Here is an 18,784-nt window from a genome sequence, read left to right as displayed (position 1 = left end):
CTATTTGTCTGCAGGTTACTTTTCTTTGCTTGTTTGTTTGATGGGTTGGTTAGAGTGTGTGTGTGTGTGTGTGTGTGTGTGTGTGTGTGTGTATGTGTGTGTGTGTTCTATGTGTTCATGTGTGGTCTTAGGATGTGAAACTGTTCCCACAAATGGGGATTCAGTGGAGAATGTCAGGTTGTCTTCTATATAGCTGTTCCTCTTATTCCCTTGAAACATGACCTTTTAGTGAATCTGGAAACTATGGAGGAAGCCACCAAGCTTCACTGGCCTCCTTGTCACTACACTCCTGACGATCTGGCTCTGGGATTATACATGGATGTCTACATCTAGCTTTTCAGTTGAATGCTGATATTCACCAAAGCCCTCAGGCATCTGAAATCTAAACTCTTAACTGTTGATCAGTCTCCACAGATCATGTGGAATAATGGAAAATAATGTGAAATGGTGGTCCATGTATTCTCCTTTATCTGTCTGAACTTGGTGCTGTGAACTTGGATGGTTGGTTCCAATTCGTTCTCTTGGTTTTTGAAGACAGAGCTTCTCTGTGTATCCCTGTCCTGGAACTCACTTTGTAGACAAGGATGGCTTCAAACTCAAAGATATACCTGCCCCTGTCCCGTTTAAATCTTATACCACCATTGTACAAAACTCTATTCTCATTTTGATTTGCATAGTTACATTTTATTTGCACTATAATTTGTCTGATTTCTTTGTTCCATGTTCTTCTAGTATGTATACTACAAGTGACATTAAGGAAGTTTTGTTGTTCATTTTATTTTGATTTGCTTATGACATGGGTTCTTGTTATTTTTGCATTTCATGCTATAAAACTTGATCTCCCTAGGTAAATTTACTTCAAAATCTAGAGAGTGTGATACAAGAAACCATAAAAGAAAATTAGGAATGTATCACCAAGACTTCTGAAATCCAAGTCGGCTCACAGAACTCCATGAATTTTATGGTATCACAATAAATAGCTAAAAAATGCAAGCAAAATACTGCAAGTTCTGATTTTCTCATATACCTACAAAGTCTTGTAAGGATTAAGTGATAAACCCATTTTGTTTCTTTTTCTTTTTCTCTATTCTAACATATCAAGTTAATCCATGTTTATGTTAATTGATTTTACTGTTGTCCTGGAAGGATCATAAATATTTACACTGGCTCTTTTTAGTCTTCAATTCAGTAGAAATGCTAGAAAATTAAGTTTTAGCCAGATTCCATACTGGTGTTTAAGCAAAAAATAATCCTTTCCAAAAATCTTAATACCCATATGGATACATTTTAATTTAAAACAAAATTCCTAGTCTTCCCTTAAAAAATTAATGTATACAAAGTTTTAAAATAATGAACATTATTCTGCTTATATATTTATTAGTTTTTGTGGAAGAAGTATTTATGGAGAAGACCTTATACATGGAAAACTGTATGTAGCCTTTTAAAGCAGTTCATTATTCTGTATTGAAGATTCACATTTGTACTATTTTTGCCACAACGTATGTGACTTCACTGTTGTTTTCTTCAGACACAGCAGAAGAAGGCATGCAAATCACATAACAAATGGTTGTGAGCCACCATGTGGTTGCTGGGAACTGAACTCAGGACCTCTGGAAGAGTAGAAGTTTCTCTTAACCACTGAGCCGTGATATATTAAATTTAGAAGAGAAATGAATCACAAAAAACAGAACATGGCACATCATAATCCCTTCTGTAATGTGGAATACTTCTCACTTAATTATTTTTGGTTTTGTTAATTAATTAGATAATAATTTGATTATGTTATTTTTCTCTTCCCTTTTTTCTTTCAAAACACTCCAAAACACTCTTCCATGATCGTCTCCAAATCATGCCACTTTCTATTTAGTAATTTTTATTGTGTGAATGAGTATTGTGTGTGTGTGTGTGTGTATATACATATATATTCCTAAATATAACCTTTTATCTCTGTATAATGATACCTGTATCATGTTTTCAGGGTAGACTAATGAGAGAGGACCACCTCTCTCATTTTCAGATTTACTCAGTGTCTTACAGCTCTTTGATTGGAGACAAGCTTAGTGTATTCACTGTTATCTTGTTCAGCTCTCATTTAGGTAGTAATGATGATGAGATGTTATAGATGTAGATTTTGATTTTATTAGGAGACACAAACTGACAACAAACACTCTTACAATCTTTTCATCCCTCTTCTACAATGTTCCTGACCTTTCAGTGCAACAGTAGTATTTTGTTGTCCCTGTTGTTGTTTGTTTAAATGTATCCATTGGGACTGGGCTACACAATTTTGCATTATAATTGGTTGCGAGTTTCTGGAGTCGTCACCATCTGCTGCAAAGAGAAGTTTTCTTGATGAAAAGTAAAGACAATACTTATCTGTGGGTATAGGACAAATGATTATAGATTTTTCAAGAGATTACACCGGTTTCGTCAATTAGTGGTTGTAGATTTTCTCCCAATAACTATGACATCACTAGCCCTAATAGTTAGCTGGGTTTCCAGTACCACAAAAGTTCTTCTTATTACTAAATGGGTCATAACTCTAAAAAGAGATCTTTTGGTTACCACCAAGGTATGGTTGTATGCCATTACTCCACCCTTAAGCTTATCATGACATGCTGGTCATGGATGTGCTTCACAGGTATCACTTTTAACTCCCCATCTGATGATCTAGGAGTATAAAATGATCTGAAAATGTTTAACACAGCCTCCAGTTTGTTGGCTATACTTAAATTTTTCTGTTTTGATAAGTCACAGGATTTAAATTATCTCTTTTATACTGAGCAAAACAGAATTTGCATTTTAAAATATTTCATCTATTTGAAAACCCTGTAGCCTATATTTCTAAAGAGTTTTATGACAAATACTTTTATTTTTCTGTTTGGCAGACAAATGGATGCTATAAATTATACTATGGACTATTTTAAAGAAGGATCTAAAAAGAATTTTCCTATAGTTTATATAAACTCGATATTTCAGGCACATTGCTTTTATTGAACATGGGAAATTCAAATATAGATGTGTTGCTAGGATATTTTCCTCAGTCACCGAAGCTGTATAAACTAGTTATTTACCAAGTTAAATGTCAGAGAGGCATTTACCATGTTTTTTAAGAAATATTTTGTGAAGCAAACAAGTTATGAGCTTTAATCTTATATAGTACTTATTATGAGAAGTATTACCAACTAAAATTTTAATAAAAATATTTTTACTCAAAATCAAGGTTGGGAAAAATAATGTGGTATTGTAATAAGAAATCAGTGGTACTTTTTTGAACCAAAGATACCTATCTTCTTGAAAATAATTTAATACACAAAAGTTCAAATCTCATCTTGTCTTGATCAAATCATCTCTGCAGTTATTTTTACTCTCAGATCATTTGTTTGCTGTATTCTATTTAGTCATATGGGAGTATAACGGCTTCCTTTGTGTTCACCCAACCCTTTGTATCTCTCTTCTAATTCTAACTAAATAGAAATGTCCTATTAATAACTGTAACATGATTATGAGTACAAATCTATGTCGCATTTCTTGTGAGTGACAGTTTTTCACTAAATGGATCAATTATATATTCAAACACTGAGCATGTCTCTCCTCTTTTGGTTTAGAATCTGACATAATTGATTTATAAACAACCGTAGTTTCTGGCCCTTTAGGAGAACACAAGAAATAAACTTTGTAATTGAGCAGTTTATGTAATAATGTGGATGATTGGGGAAAAATATGAAAGCTGACATTTGAGAGAAAGCTCTGGAAAACCCAGGAGGTACACAGAAGGGGGTCTGAAAGTGGTTGTGAAGGTGCAGTAACCATATTAGAAACATTTGCTAGATGAGTCATCATGTACCTAAATGTTAGGAAATTTGTAATTATTAGGGTAGTGGAGAAAGGATTCTTCCCAGAAAGATTGAATATAAATCTGATGATGAGTAAAGGAAGATGAGTAAAGGTTCTGAAATGAATCTGTACATAGTAAAACTATCAAGTCAACTTAAGCACATGATGGAGAATGTGTGAAGGATATGTTCTTTAGTTTTTGGTGGCAAAAAAAATGCAGACATTTCAGAGGCACTTTTGAGAGATACTGGGGAGATTAGTTTAGACTATAAATAAAGGGAGGCTTTGACATGGAAATTAGAAATGAGCAGAATGGATGTGTGTTGCTTGCAGAGTATATTCATATGCATCTGTGCATTGTGAACTGGTGTTTCATGGTATTGCTATGGATGAGGCTTTGGAAGGGGCATTTGATATCACAGAGCCATTTTAGACCTATTGCCTAAAATCTGTGTAGTATCAGGACTTGAAACTGAAATTTGAAATCTAGTCATTAGCTTCACAGACTCAGAAATTCAGTGTTGTTAGCTAGCTCAAGGAGTACAAAAGCTTTAGATGATTGACCCACATGGATTCCAATCAGTCAAACCCCAGAGGGATAGTTGGATAAAGTACATTGACAATTGACCAATTAATTGTGAAAAAATAAACAACCAGGTTGTCAATCCTGCCCTTTTGCCTAGAACCCTTCATGTTAGTATCTATATCCTTATCCATATGTATATGTCTATTCAAGTGCAAGTAAATGTAATTATCAAGTTATAGATGAGGAGTTATTTACATTTAAGGAGATCTTGAAATGAAACTTTAGGTATTAATAATAAGTTTATATTAAACTACCATAGCTAGAATACTGTTACCTACATTGGGAAAATTGTTTAAAACATGTTAAAACAGCATTTCCTAATGTAAGAAGAGTAGAAAATCTACAGTGTGAAAAGCTTAGCTTCAAGAGTTTTAAATTATTTTTAGCTCATATTCCTTAAATTTTGATAGCTTTTAACATGCTATGACCTATCTATTTTATATAGATACATGAAACTCTAAAAAATATATTGTCTGTTTTCTCTCTTATATAACATTGTCATAGATTTTTAAATAATAAAAATATAGGTTAAGATGAACATGAATCTTTAAAGTTATAAAGATATTATTATTCTTCAAAATGACATCATTTATTTCTGGATTAAATAACAAAAAGTGAGATTAAGACCTAAAAGACAGTTCAGTGGTTAAAGAAGCCTGCTGCCAAGGCTGAGGACCTTTGACTCCCCGAACCCAAACTGTAAAAGAAAAGAATTCCTACAAGTTCCCCTTTGACCCCCCTTTACATACAGTTAGCATGTGAAACAACACATAGAGACATGTACAACATGCTATAAGTAACAAATAAGCCACATCTTATTTTATAATGACTTTAGAACCTGTTTAATTTACTGAGAGTTTCTGTTCTAAACTGAAAATCTTATAAAGTTCTCATGGTACTAAACTTCTATGGCACATTTGGTAATATGTGTTTCTTGCCAAAAAAACATTTCAAGGAATTCTATGGAAAAATACCTTGAGAAATTCTTGAATGTATAGAATGAAACGATTTCGTGTCAGTAATTCAAATGCTCAAGGAATGAAAGTTATTATCTTTCCCAGAGTTTTACATAAATTTCCGAAGTTTAGAGTGTGTCAGAAAGGATAATGGAAGAGAAGGAGTCTCAAAGCAAGGCATAGGTGAAAAGGAAATGTAGGGGTGTAGATTTGCACCATTTCGTCCTGTGAGTTTTTTACAGCATCATGATACCTTTCAGATATGAGTCTCTGTTCAGACTGCAGCTCTATCATTTGTTAAGATTTATTATATATTATATAAATACTGTAGCTGTCTTCAAACACACCAGAAGAGGGCATCAGATTTCATTACAGATGGTTGATGAGCTACCATGCAGTTGCTGGGATTTGAACTCAGGACTTCTGGAAGAGCAGTCAGTGAGCCATCTCTCCAGCCCTACCTAGTTCCATCATTCTTACCTGTATGTTAAAGTTCCTGTTAGACCAAGTATTTACTACCTGTGAGATTGTATCACCAATTCATTCTCTCCCAAAAGTACCAGAGATAGGGGTGTGGTTGCTGGCTAGAGTGCTTGCTGACCAACTGCAGAGCACTCACTGTCATCGCCTGTGGTACCAGAAATAAAAATGCCACAGATGCCTCCACAATCCACACCATCATGTTTCCTCATATTTATCCCTTGTGAGACAAGGTTGACAAGATTTTCTATAATCCCTGAAATTTCCTCTTTTTTTTTCCATCCCAGTGCAGGAGAAAGAAGGCAGGAGAAAAACTTATTGTGACTAAATAAACGTATTTTCAGTTCTATTTGGTTTTGATTTTCAGATGTTATCTTCGAATTCCAAAAAATATTAGACTTTTACCTAAATGATACTCTCTTCTGTAATGTGATATAAACTTGTATGCAAAAAGCCAAGCTTTTTGGATTGAGAAGAAAAATATTTTTGGACACCAGAAAATATCTTCTGCCACATAAATATTTGATATAGATTTGTATAGGATTTTTATGTAAGCTTATGATTTCTTAAGAAGAAATTAATTTTTTAATTTATAGTTGAACAATAAATTATGACTGAGTTTCCTTTGACTTGTTGGTTCTTGTCCTTGTTTTTTGTATTACATTTGGAACAAAATGTTCATAGTTAAATGAGGAAGAGTTGCTAGGAATATTGGTTTAAACCTGCAGAGCATCAAGGCCATAAAAGTCATTTATAGTTACGTGAAAAACATATGATCTGCTATGTAGTTTACCCACCTGAGACATAAGCCAAGGCACTAATCCTTTTTACATAATCTCATCCACAAAATAGTATTGGTTTTCTTTATGCTGACATACCACAGAGATTTTTGTGAGCACTGAACAAAATTTGTCTTCTGCTTGTGTTTGCATCCTTCATCAAGGGGATCCATCTCAGATTGGGTGCAGTCTTTTTGACACCTTCTTTTCTGCTTAAATAACATTAAAAACTATATTTTATGGATATTATTATGTATTTTTTACATTGAACAAGTCCTTGGTTACAATTGTTTGCTTCAAATCAATTTCTTCCCTTTCCAGGAAGCATACACATGTTTTCCTGTAAATAGGATACCAAAGAACCATTGTTGTCAATGCTTATTACCCTTGAGAAACAGCTACGGGTATACTAGTGACTAGCCTTCCTCATTTAATGGAATTCCAGCTACACACTGTTAATCTACTTACTGGTGATTAATTTGTATCCCGATTGGCTATGGTTTAGCATTCACCATGGTATTTTTTTCTTTCATTTTTTTTCCTGAAGTAATTTTTCTGTGGATTTCCAATGAAGTTGGAATAACAGTTAGTCTATTTACAAAGCAAACATTGGATTGTTCACCTTACAGCTTTCTATCATTGATTTTATATGACCTTTATACCTTAGTTCTCCTTCACATATATTTCTGCTTTAATGTTTTGTTTATACTTCTGATGCTTAGGAATACAATATGCATGTGCTTCATGATAAAACCGGGGTCAAGGTTTTATGAACGAAACTAGGCTGCTGATCATAATTTATTTTTAGCACTCAATTTGTTAAGAAATATACCTTCGATCAACAGTTAAATAAAAATATAAAACTCTATTCCTTCATTTTTTTTTATTCTCTGAGAATTCTCTTTGAGAATTCCCTTCAATATTTTTCTCTTTTAGAAAACTTTTTTTTGGTTCTTTATGAATATCACGTCATGTAATCCAATCCCACTTATCTCCCCCTCCCCTTGTCCCCATCGGATCCCCTTCTAACCTCCCCTTCAGCAGATTTGTCCACACTTCTTTGCTTGCAGATGTTCATTGTAATGACTCATTGGTCTAGTTCAAGGCCTCTAGCATCTGCCACTCTATCAGTACTGGAACCTCACTGGGATTTCTACTCTGCTGCTTAGAAAACGTACAGATCCTTCAGAGCCAGCGCTCCTACTCTGATGAACTCAGGACCAGCGGTTTTGTCTGATGTAGGTGGGAAAAGGTAAAAGGGGGAGAGCCTTCTTAGTCATGTCACCACACAGCAGACAAGTGGTCGGGGCAGCTCTCTCATGACTATGCACTCAGAGCTGGCTCTCCTGTGCATCCACCACCAGAGTCAGCTCTACTGTGCTGCCCAGGAGAGATCAGGGCTAGCTCTACTGAGTGCTGCAGCTGGTGAGGGGCAGGGACAGCTATCCTGCTTTCACGACCTCAGAACCAGGTCTCCCAACAGCCACAGATGGTGACAGGCAAGGGGGTAGGAGAATATCTCTCCCTTGTCCATACCACCACATGGGAGATGAGGGGCAAAGCTAGCGCTCCCATGCTCATACCATTAAGACCTCATTTATAACTACCTCAATGTGGCAGTGTGAGCAGACCCTCACTGAGTACTACTGCTGGCCACGGGCAGGTTCAGCTCTTTTGTTCTCATGCCCCCAGGTATATTCCATGATACCCGGGATAGAGATCTGTGGGGCCAGTTCTACACAACCCCACCAAAGAACATGTCCCTGGGCCACAGCCCAGACCAGCCAGGTCTACCTAGCCTATGGTATAACAGACCCCTGCAGCTGCAGGGCAACGGACCCTGATGTGGCCCCAGTATCAATACAGGATAGGACCCCACTAGGATCCCAAATACCATTACCAGCTACTCACATCAGACTATTCCTCACTCCTCTCAAGTTCGGCCTCTCTTCATTGAGCCCACAGCCTTCTGTTTCTTTCTTTTCCATTTCCCCAACACTTACTTGCTCCTCTTAGTGGTACCCAGCATCTCTGAGTATTTGCGGTTGTCTCAGGTTTGAAGTCAGGACTGTTATGCTCTGCTTGTGCATTATGACACCAGGCCAGGTCATCTCAGGCATGGTCTGACCCACCAACATGTGAAGATCCAGACTGGTAGTCAGCTCATGCTTGCTTTTTCAGGCAGTGGTAGGCTAGTAATCATTCAGATGTCCACAGGACAGAACACTGAGCATAGATACAGTCTTGCTCCTCTCTGTCACTTACTGACAAACATGTGACACAATAGCCACAGCCTCTAGTGGAAGGGTCTTCAATGTTTTGAAAATATCTTCAATCTGTCTTTCTCCGATTTGAAGAATTAAAAACATATAAAATTTTCCACTGAGATAAAATGCTATGCAATTTTATGCAAATTATGCCTCTTTTTCATTTTTATTTAATCTTTTTTACACTCCAGATTTTATCCCCTCCCTGTCCATCCTCTGACTGTTCCATATCCCATACCTCTTCCCCAATCCCTGTCTCTAGGAAGATGTACCCACTCTCCCACCCTCCACCTTCTCACCCCTCACCCCTCACCCCAACCCCTCACCCCCCCCCCACTCTGCCAGACCTCTTCACTGCCTGGGGCCTCCAGTCTCTTGAGGATTAGGTGAATCTTTTCTGACTGAACCCAGACCAGGGAGTCCTCTGCTGTATGTTTTGGAGGCCTCATTTCAGCTGGATTATGCTGCCTGGTTGGTGGTCCAGTGTCTGAGACATCTCCGAGGTCTAAGTTAATTAAGACTGCTGGTCCTCCTACAGGGTCACCCTTCTCCTCAGCTTCTTCCAGCTTTTCCCTAATTCAACCAAAGAGGTCACAAATTATTTAACAACTTAGATTTCATTAGGTTTAAATGGACATTTGTTTTGCCAAAATGGAAAGGCCATGTCTTAATTTTAAAGTCATCCAACAGGTCTGGGTCTCTACTTCATCGTCTCTAAAATGCAGGCACTGAAAGGAATCCTGGAAAAATCTTTCACTAGGATTTTTATTTCAGTTGAGTCTGTTGTGACACATTTGTCTTTCTGCATATATCCAGATGAATGAAAACTAGATGTGGATTCTTTTTCTGTGTCACTAGTTTATGAATTTGACAAATTAATATGTTAATTTTCTTTAAACTGCGTAAATAATTATACCATATTCTTGTTTTTTAACCAAAAAAACTAGAATCTCTCTGAAGAGGACTTAGAGCATTAGTACAGTTTATAGGATATGAAAAGTACTAGAATAATTTTAGCTGTATTTGGAAAAACTTCACATCCCTTGGCCATTATTTTTAATTGCATATAATTGTTTCTCTTTATTGTTGCTTAATACATTATTCAGTGGATAGGACGAAAAATTCTTCAAAATATTTAAAGTAGTAGATTTTCAAAATAAATTCAGTTGCTATAATCATAAAAGCAAGTAAATAGTAATTATTAAAATTAAATTGAATGTATAAATTCTAATATCCTCTCACCTACATTGGAATGAGCAGTAAGTGTTATTTGTTTATTCTGGTGCCATGGTAAGTAATTGTACATGTCTGGCTTTAATGAACCAAATATCTCTGTTAATTCAAACATTTATCTGTTAATTATATGATAACATGAACAGGCCAGACAATTTTAGGAATATAGAGTGATATGAATGTGTAGATCATTAGTTGAGTCATCTACCCTGAAATAAATGCAACTGTGCTATTTAAACAAGTTAATAGATTGTCCATGCAGTTATAATATGGTATTCACATATGCGTATGCACTTACTTACCTGAAGTGGTCTTGGTAAGAGGCAAAACTGATTTTGGAATCATCATTAAAACCCAACAGAATTTGCTTCCCTCTCAGTAGTTCACATTTATGGTAAAGACATGTTTACTAGATAAAATGGTCATATTCTTATTAAGATTTCAAAGGTCTAATCACAAAAATTACTAATATGGGTAATCTAGTTTTATTTTTGTCAACACTTATTTTTTTCAATATGCTTTAACTGAAACAGAATCCATGATTTTCCCACCTCCCATTTCTCTTTCTAGATTCTCTAAGTTTCTTTCATGTCCAGTTGTCATCCTCTTTTTCTTTGATTATTATTGTTATATACATATGTATATGGACAAATATAAAAATATAGCCTACAGAGTCTATGCAAAAATACATTATTGCATATATATGCAATCATATTACATGTCTCTGTGTGTGTTTGTGTATGTGTGTGTGTGTGCGTGTGTGTGTGCATGTGTGTGTGTGTGTGTGTGTGTATCTGTGTGTGTGTTCAATCTGCACTAGGCTTCCAGTAAGAGGGATAAATAAATAAAAATAAATATTCCTTTTCCCCTTCCCTTTCTTCTTCCAACACCTCCTATGTAACCCCTTGCTCTCCCTCTCAAATTAATGGCTTCCCTTTCTTTAATTGTTGTTTCACATATACATTATACCTAAATACCAAAATAAACCTGTTCAGTATACTTAATGTTGCTTTTATTTTGTACACACACACACACACACACAAACACACACACACACACACACATTTAATTTTTCATATAACTCATTTGTTCTTTCCAAGGATACTTACTATTTCATGAATCTGTGTGATGGTATATTGTATATATTTTAAATAAGCCTCAGTAGCAGTGAGTTGAAAGGTCTTATTGAAAAATAAAATATGTTTCTTGAAATTCCCTGTATGGATTTATGTTAGATGGTTTGCACACATGAGGACTGTGGATTTTGCTAGGATTTAGAAATTTAATGGAGGAGGTCAAAGGCTCATTTCCACTGTACTCAGGAAACTTGCAGGCTTTCTAGAAGCATGCTCTGGCAGATTGATAACCTACAGATCACCAATCCCAGCTGGACACAATCTCAGCCACTGGTCCTGTGGCAGAAATGTGACCAACTGAGCAAATTCCCTGGGGACAATTAGTATCTCACCAAGAAAATAAACTCTCCCAAGCATTGCTAAAAATAACTATGATAATAAATTTCTTCATAGCAAACAAAATAAAATGCTATTAAAATCCAAATTAAAGTGTATTTTTGAAAAGATTATTCATATTCACAAATAATCATTAATTTAATAATATTTAAAAACCATCTAATTCATCAAACAATGTGAAGAATGTATTGACATTGAAAATAAAGTTAACTTTGTATTTGATGATTTTTAAATTATCAAGAGTAATGTTCCTATAATTGTTTCAAACACACAGATGTCCTATTTTAGTTTATAGCAATTCCAGAAAACAATTAAGTATGTTTGAAAATGTCTTTAACTCTCTAATGTGTACCTTTTGTTTTTTCTCTAGTTCTTTACATTAGTATGAATAAACTAGTAAAGATAGAAATATTCTATTTCTACTCACATTTTTCATTACATTTATTTCTTGTGTGAGATGTCTATGGCATGCCTGTTGAGGTCAGAGTACAAGTTGTGAAAGTTTGTTCTTCCCATGTCGTGTCCAGCAATAAAAAAATCAGGTGGTCTCTTAGGGCTTCTATTGCTTCAACAAAACACCATGATCAAAAAATAAGTTGTGAAGAAAAGTGCTTATTTGCCTTATATTTCCATATTGCTATTTCTTGTTGAAGAAAATTAGAACAGGACAGGAGCTGATGAAGAAGCAATGGAAGGGGGTTGGGGATTTAGCTCAGTGGTAGAGCGCTTGACTAGCAAGTGCAAGGTCCTGGGTTCGGTCCCCAGCTCCGAAAAAAAAAAAGAAGAAGCAATGGAAGGATGCTGCTTACTGCCTTGCTGCACATGGTTTGCTCAGCCTGATTTCTTATAGAACCCCGGACCACCGGCTCAGGAGTGACACTACCCACAATTGGTTGGGCCATCTACCATTAATCACTAATTCAGAAAATGCTTTAGAGCAGGATCTCATGTAGGCATTTTCTCAACGGCAGCTCCGACTTCTCTGATAACTCTGGCTTGTGTCAACTTGACACAAAAAAACCTGCTAGTACAGGTTGTCAGGCCTAACGGCTAGCACCTTTTCTTACTTGCCATTGCACTGACCTGAGATTCCCATTTTTATCCAACTAAAATTAAAGAAATTTCATATGTAATGAAATGGTTTCCATATAATGAGTTGTAGCAAGTTAATGTATTTATTCACTAGTCATGCAAAAATTTATCCAACTAATCAGTAATTCCGAATGTTTACCTGATTCATATTCATTTTATCCTTTATAAGTATTACAATGATGAACCTATTCCTATGTAAGTTTAAATAGTTTGTAGATGCCATTCTCAGAATAGAATAAAGCTCTTAATAAAAGTTCTGAGTTATGTTTTAGAAAAGCTTAACAGATTTCAAACCCCAGAGAATAGGTAAGAACAATGCCCCAGTTTTTAGACAATTGCCTCAGTTTCTGAAACAAAACTTATACGAGTTAGGTAGAAGCTTATGAATAGCTAGTTACAAATTAAAAAGCAGGCCTTATAATAAAACTGTCTAGGAAAAAGAAAAGCATTCGAGTTTCATTGGATGCTTCTACCCGGGTTGACATCTGAAGTTCTGATCATTGCTTTGTATTTTCAAAACCAATGTATGTACATGTCCCTCATGACTCAAAGTCTCCAACTATACAATGTCATAAATCAGGGGCTGTGATTAATTCACCTGGGCAAATACATGTGTTGAGTAGGCCAAAATACTAACCTTGTCAAGCTATTGCATAGACTTTCTGATAGAGAAAAAAGGTTTTATCAAACTTCTGAAAATGAATCTTTACTACAGAAACTTTATCCAATTCACTGATAGTTTTATATTTTATAATTTAAACAGCCTAGAACATATTTTTGTGATTTTGAATTCTTAAATTCTCGACATGAAATGATTAATCTGTTATTTGCCATACATCAATCTCAGCCTTGCATTTTCTCATGCCACCTTGATTGGTTGAGAACCAGTTTTTATGACTATGGTTTATATTAATATCAATTTTGGGTTAATAGTTTAAATCTTCATATTATAACCAGTAGAATCATAGAGACATGTTGCAGTGTTTTTGTTTTTTGGTTTGTTTCTACAGTGCTTTACAGGTGTTGCCATCACTGCCTCAACCAGTTCACTCTTTTAAAGCCATTTCTTATCCTTTCCCAGCCTCAGATGACTTATCTGTAAACCTATGGTAATAATCTTATATAGTTATTTACACAATTGGCCATCAACACAACTACATAAGACCAAGAATACTTAAATGCTTCAGACTCGTTAAAGCAGCTCATATTCTCATGCTAATTATGTTTCTCCAAAACTTGTTTGCACTAGTGTCCCCTCGTAAGACACTGAGGGACTCTGCCCACAGTGGGTTCTGATTGGTAAATAAAGAATCCAACAGGCAACAGCTGGGAGAGGCAGACAAAGGAAGGACTTTTAGGATTCCCAGGCTAGGGAAAGAGAGGAGGGAAAAGAAGGAAACCTACCATGCTAGGAGAAAGAAGGAGAAGGAGAGGAGAGCTGCCATGCCTGAGGAGAATGGAGGACAGGGAGCCAAAGCTGGCATCTGAAGGAGCAGGTAGACTGCATCCCAGCTGACCAGCACTCTGGGTCCAGAGCAGCCAAAATATAATATAGGATTTCATAAGTAAAAACTCGGGATTATCGGTGGGAAGTAGATTAACCAACCATTGGTGGAAAGTGGATTAACCATATGTAAGTTAGGAAGTGGCCCAGCCATTGAGCTGATTAAGCCATATCAAAATATAAAGTCTGTGCATGTGTCTTTTATTCAGGAACACAGAACATTGGGGCAGGAATTATAGAACACACTGCCAGATTATATTTAATTATTTTCTAATTATACAATTAATTCTAATTATTTTATATAATAAAATTAACATTTATTCTGTTCTACACATTTCACAGTATCAACTCCAACAACTAATAATGTTTCTTGTGGTTTTAGAAGCAAATTCTATGTAATATAAAAATGTGGGAATGACATTGTTTCATAACTCTCTGAATGCTGAAATTCCTAATATATGTACCAGATTTGTTTTTGCTTCTTAAAGGTGTTTGTTTTTAAATATAGAAATAATTAAAAATTTCATGTAACTGTAACACTGTAGTAGTTATCTATCAAAAATATGTAAAAATAAAAATATCACTTGTAAATGATTAATTCAATGTAAATGAACGATTCTTTTAAATTTATAAAGCCATATAACACCAACAAGAAAAGATAGGAAATATTGGTTTCCTCTTCAATAGTAATAATATATTGTTTACACAGGTTGGTACTCATGTTTTAATGAGTTAGATTGAATGATTAAGTCATTAGTTAAAAGTAAATTTTGGATACAGACTTTTATAAATTTACTATGACATACAAAACCATTAACTTATTTGTTAACAAATTAAACATTTTGAAGGAATTTTTCATCTATGTTAAGAGATAAATTCTATGATACATATGTAAGTGAGAAAAAGTGCTCTGCACATTTGAAAGATGACTTCTCAAAAGTGAGAGAAACTGGGAAGATGAAACTTCTTCAAACAGGCTCAAAGACGTATACAGTACATATCTCATAGTAGTATAATGAGAACAAAAGAAAAGTGCAACAGCAAAGCAAAGTATGTTTGTAATAGAAACTTCAGGTCACTCAAAAATCAGTTCCCCCAAAAAGTTAGCAAAGTTAGTGAAATTTTCAGAAGGTAAACTATATAGGGAATAATTAAAAGGTAATTCCTCAGGGAAAGTATTGTGTCAAGAACGAGCTTCATGGAAAACGTTGCAAGGAGGCAGATCTGGCATATTACATGAAAGGAGGCTCTAAAGATTGTTTTTGCCAAGAAGTGGGTTTTGTCACTATACTGCAAATTATCTGTCACTCGCAACATCAATTGAAAATTGGACACCTGGAAGACACACAGGAGAAAATGATGCATCTAGAAATTCGGCTCAGTGTCCTGATTCTGTTTGTCTACAGTGCTATATTGCAGAGGATACTGTCCTGTTGTTGGTAAACATTTGATTCTTCAAATTTCTTGTCATTTTTAATTTGTGTTAATTTCATACTTTTTCTGGCTTCTTTCTCTGCCTTTTCCCTGAGGCATCTTGATGTCACCTTGCAACATCTCTGTGGTTATACTCATCATGTGATTTTTACCTTCTGATAAAAAGGCAAATACCCAGAACACAAATTGATAAGTGTTGAAAAGTTAATCTTTATATGAATAGTTGGTAAAGGGAGGTCCTATCACGCAGTAGTTTTTTCACATTTTTTAAGTACTTTGAACTCTAACATGTGGCCTTAGTAATGAGTGATGCTTATTTGGCTGTACTCATCCATGTTAAACTTTGTATTAATTTGGCTTCATGTTATGCTTTAGTTAATTTTAACCTACCTAGTAATAGTTACAAAAGGTATGTCCAAAGTCATTCTGTACACTTCCAATTTGAATAATAGTCTCTTAAATAGATGGAAATTACTTTTTGTAGGGGAAAGACCTTCATTCATAAGCTTTTTTGTTTGCACATAAGGATTAAATTTGTAAGACATATTATATGAGAACTGTGCCAAAATAGCTAAGTCAATTATGCAGAAAATAAAACAAAAGTTTAGAGAGGTGGCTGAGTAAGAGAATGTACTGTGATGGCAGACAACTTGAGTTTAGTTCCTAGGACCCATGTTAGAAAGCTCACAATTGTTTTCAAGGAATCTAATTCCTCTGTTCTTCATGGGCACCTACATTAATGAGCACATGCCAAATAGTGGCATATACCTACAAAATAAACAGCAAAGAAAAATAATAAATAGTCTCTTTTACTTGACTATCAAAACTCCATATACTTCTTACAATTATGTCATCACAGTAAAGCCAAACTCCTAAGTCTAGAAATCAAGAATGAGTTAAAAATGTACTATCAGCTACACTGGTTTGATTTGTTGTGTGTCAGTAACGATGATGACCACAAAATATGTTAGACATTGTTTGTCACATCAGGCCCATGTGTCATTTATAAAATAAGATAAGCCATAAATTCAAAAGTATTGACACTGAGTCATTGGTGAATAATTATCATTATATGATTTTGTTCCTTTTTTAAGCTAAAATGTCTAAAATAGAGAATAAATTTCACAGATCTTAATCTAACATTTTGAGAAGCTCAACAAGATCTTTACCTTATTAATTTTTTTTAGTGCTACTTAAAGAAAATATAATAGAAGAAGGGGGAGGGAGGATAGGATAGGGGCTTTCTGAAGAGGAAACAAGGAAGGGGATATAATATTTGAAATGTAAATAAAGAAAATATCCAATAAAAGAACAGAAAAAATAAATTATACTACCTAACAAAAACAAAAAATAGAGTAGAGTAGTCAATATAAATTATCTCAAAATTATTTTAACATTACTGTGCTTTTGAAATCAATTGTCTTTTTAAATATGATTATGATAAATGTTCCAGGAAGAGATTGATGACAAAAATCTCTGAAAAGAAAACAATACTTTTTCTACAATTGAAGAAGCAGCAGCAAACAAGTGGTAAAATCATAATCTGTGTGACAAAAGTTATCAAACTAAAGCTAAGCCTAGTGCCTGTCTCCATGCAGGAAAACAAGGATTCATAATCTGATTTATAGAAAGCCAAGCTTGGCAGGTTGAGACAGGAGGATTACAAGTTAAAGGCCTGACAGAGCAATTCAGCAAGATCTTGTGTCAAAGTAAAAGTTTTAGAAAAGACAAAGAAACCCGTTTGTAGTTGTTTTCATGGTGTTTTGCTAGCTGATTTATACATGCAGTATCGTCTATTTGATTCGTGGCAGCTTCAAATATTAAAACGTGCGACCATGTTTTAAGTCTTGTCATGATTATATTATTGATGCTTTGGAAAAATAATTAAAGTTGGTGGAATAGAGCATTTTATTGATGGACATTTAAGAAAGGAACATGGGATAATCATAGAACACCAGTGTAGCCTAATAGATTAGGAATGAATGCTTTTATCTATATACCAAAGCTCATTCTCTATGTGTTTTGGGGAAAACTTTACTAAGATCTATATTCTCTGTTGATTCAAAAATAAATATAGAAACCATACATTTCTGAGTTTTCTAAAATCTCTTTGGAAGAAAAACTATAGGTTACTTCTTTCTAATACCATCTAATGTTTAAATTTCTTGTTACCAGAAAGTTAAATTGGTTGTCCATAAACTTTGAGTCTGATTGTTCAAGTGTAGTTTGAAGACTGCATCTTGTAAGATAGGAAATAAAGTACCTGTCATTAGCATGCAAAATCTACACTTAGCTTCAGAGAATGTTTTTAATGAATGATTGTCTCTGGGTAAGGCCAGCACCCTTTAGGAGCCAGTCCTTATGGGTCCTCACAAAAAAGTGACCAATGGAATCTTGGCAGAAAGTATTCTCTGGATCCCATTTTCTTAACACTTGTAAATGTTTTCTTTTAAAATTGAGCTAATCTAATATATCCTGCTTGTTTTTGAGAATTTTACATTGTTGGACAGAATATGCTGTTCATAGGAAATGGTTTCACATTACTTAAATGTAAGAGATGTGTGCAAATTCAAGCATCATGGTGCTGACATTGTAGAACAGTATGTGCATAGAAGTGGAAATTTCTATTCTACCCTACACTCTCCTTGCTTCTCTGAAAGTACCCCAATAGACCATATATGTTTAGGCTATTATTGTTAAGAAAATTGTTCCAGTTCCCAAAATGGAATTTTTTTTTACAATTAATATTACACTGTATGTTTCAAAGTCCCTAAAAGGGTAGAATTTTATTTCTATTTGTGATCCACAAATACAAAATGTGGCTATAATCACTACATGTGAGAACCATGTGAAGAAAAGATCTTTATATAATTTTGTAAATTTAGCAGAGTATAAGTGTTAACAACCAATAATAGAATCTATTCTTAGTTACTCTTACTGTTAATTTAGTTGATACTGTGGGAAGAATTTAGACTATTTATTAATGAACTCATTAGCAATATGATACGAGTGTTGCAAAGTCTCACATTCTTTGCATATTGCCTGGCTGCAGGTCTCTGTATTTGTTCCCATCTACTGCACGTGGAAGTTCTCTGATGATGCCTGAGGAGGGCACTGATCTGTGAGAACAGCAGGATGTGAAAA

At 34.9% G+C, this 18,784-nt stretch overlaps 1 protein-coding gene, 1 long non-coding RNA gene and 1 pseudogene across 3 annotated transcripts in view; 1 reads left to right on the top strand and 2 right to left on the bottom strand.

Moving 5' to 3' along the window:
* Positions 1 to 8,660, bottom strand: part of LOC120093811 (uncharacterized) — a 64,157-nt gene extending 55,497 nt beyond the window's left edge. For both annotated transcript variants that reach the window (XR_015624799.1, XR_015624798.1), the window contains exon 1: positions 8,550 to 8,660. This is a non-coding gene — a long non-coding RNA (uncharacterized LOC120093811). The remainder of the gene's footprint in view (positions 1 to 8,549) is intronic.
* The window catches only part of Csmd3 (CUB and Sushi multiple domains 3), a 1,310,498-nt gene that overhangs the window by 1,053,234 nt on the left and 238,480 nt on the right, over positions 1 to 18,784 (top strand). The window lies entirely within an intron of this gene.
* On the bottom strand, positions 8,822 to 8,945 carry LOC120093991 (small nucleolar RNA SNORA17; annotated as a pseudogene).

The sequence above is a fragment of the Rattus norvegicus genome, chromosome 7 (genome assembly GCF_021556685.1).
Source record: "Rattus norvegicus strain SHRSP/BbbUtx chromosome 7, alternate assembly SHRSP_T2T, whole genome shotgun sequence".
Taxonomy (NCBI): domain Eukaryota; kingdom Metazoa; phylum Chordata; class Mammalia; order Rodentia; family Muridae; genus Rattus; species Rattus norvegicus.
The sequence above is the reverse complement of the archived record's forward strand: the minus strand, read 5'-3'. Positions and strand labels throughout refer to the sequence as shown.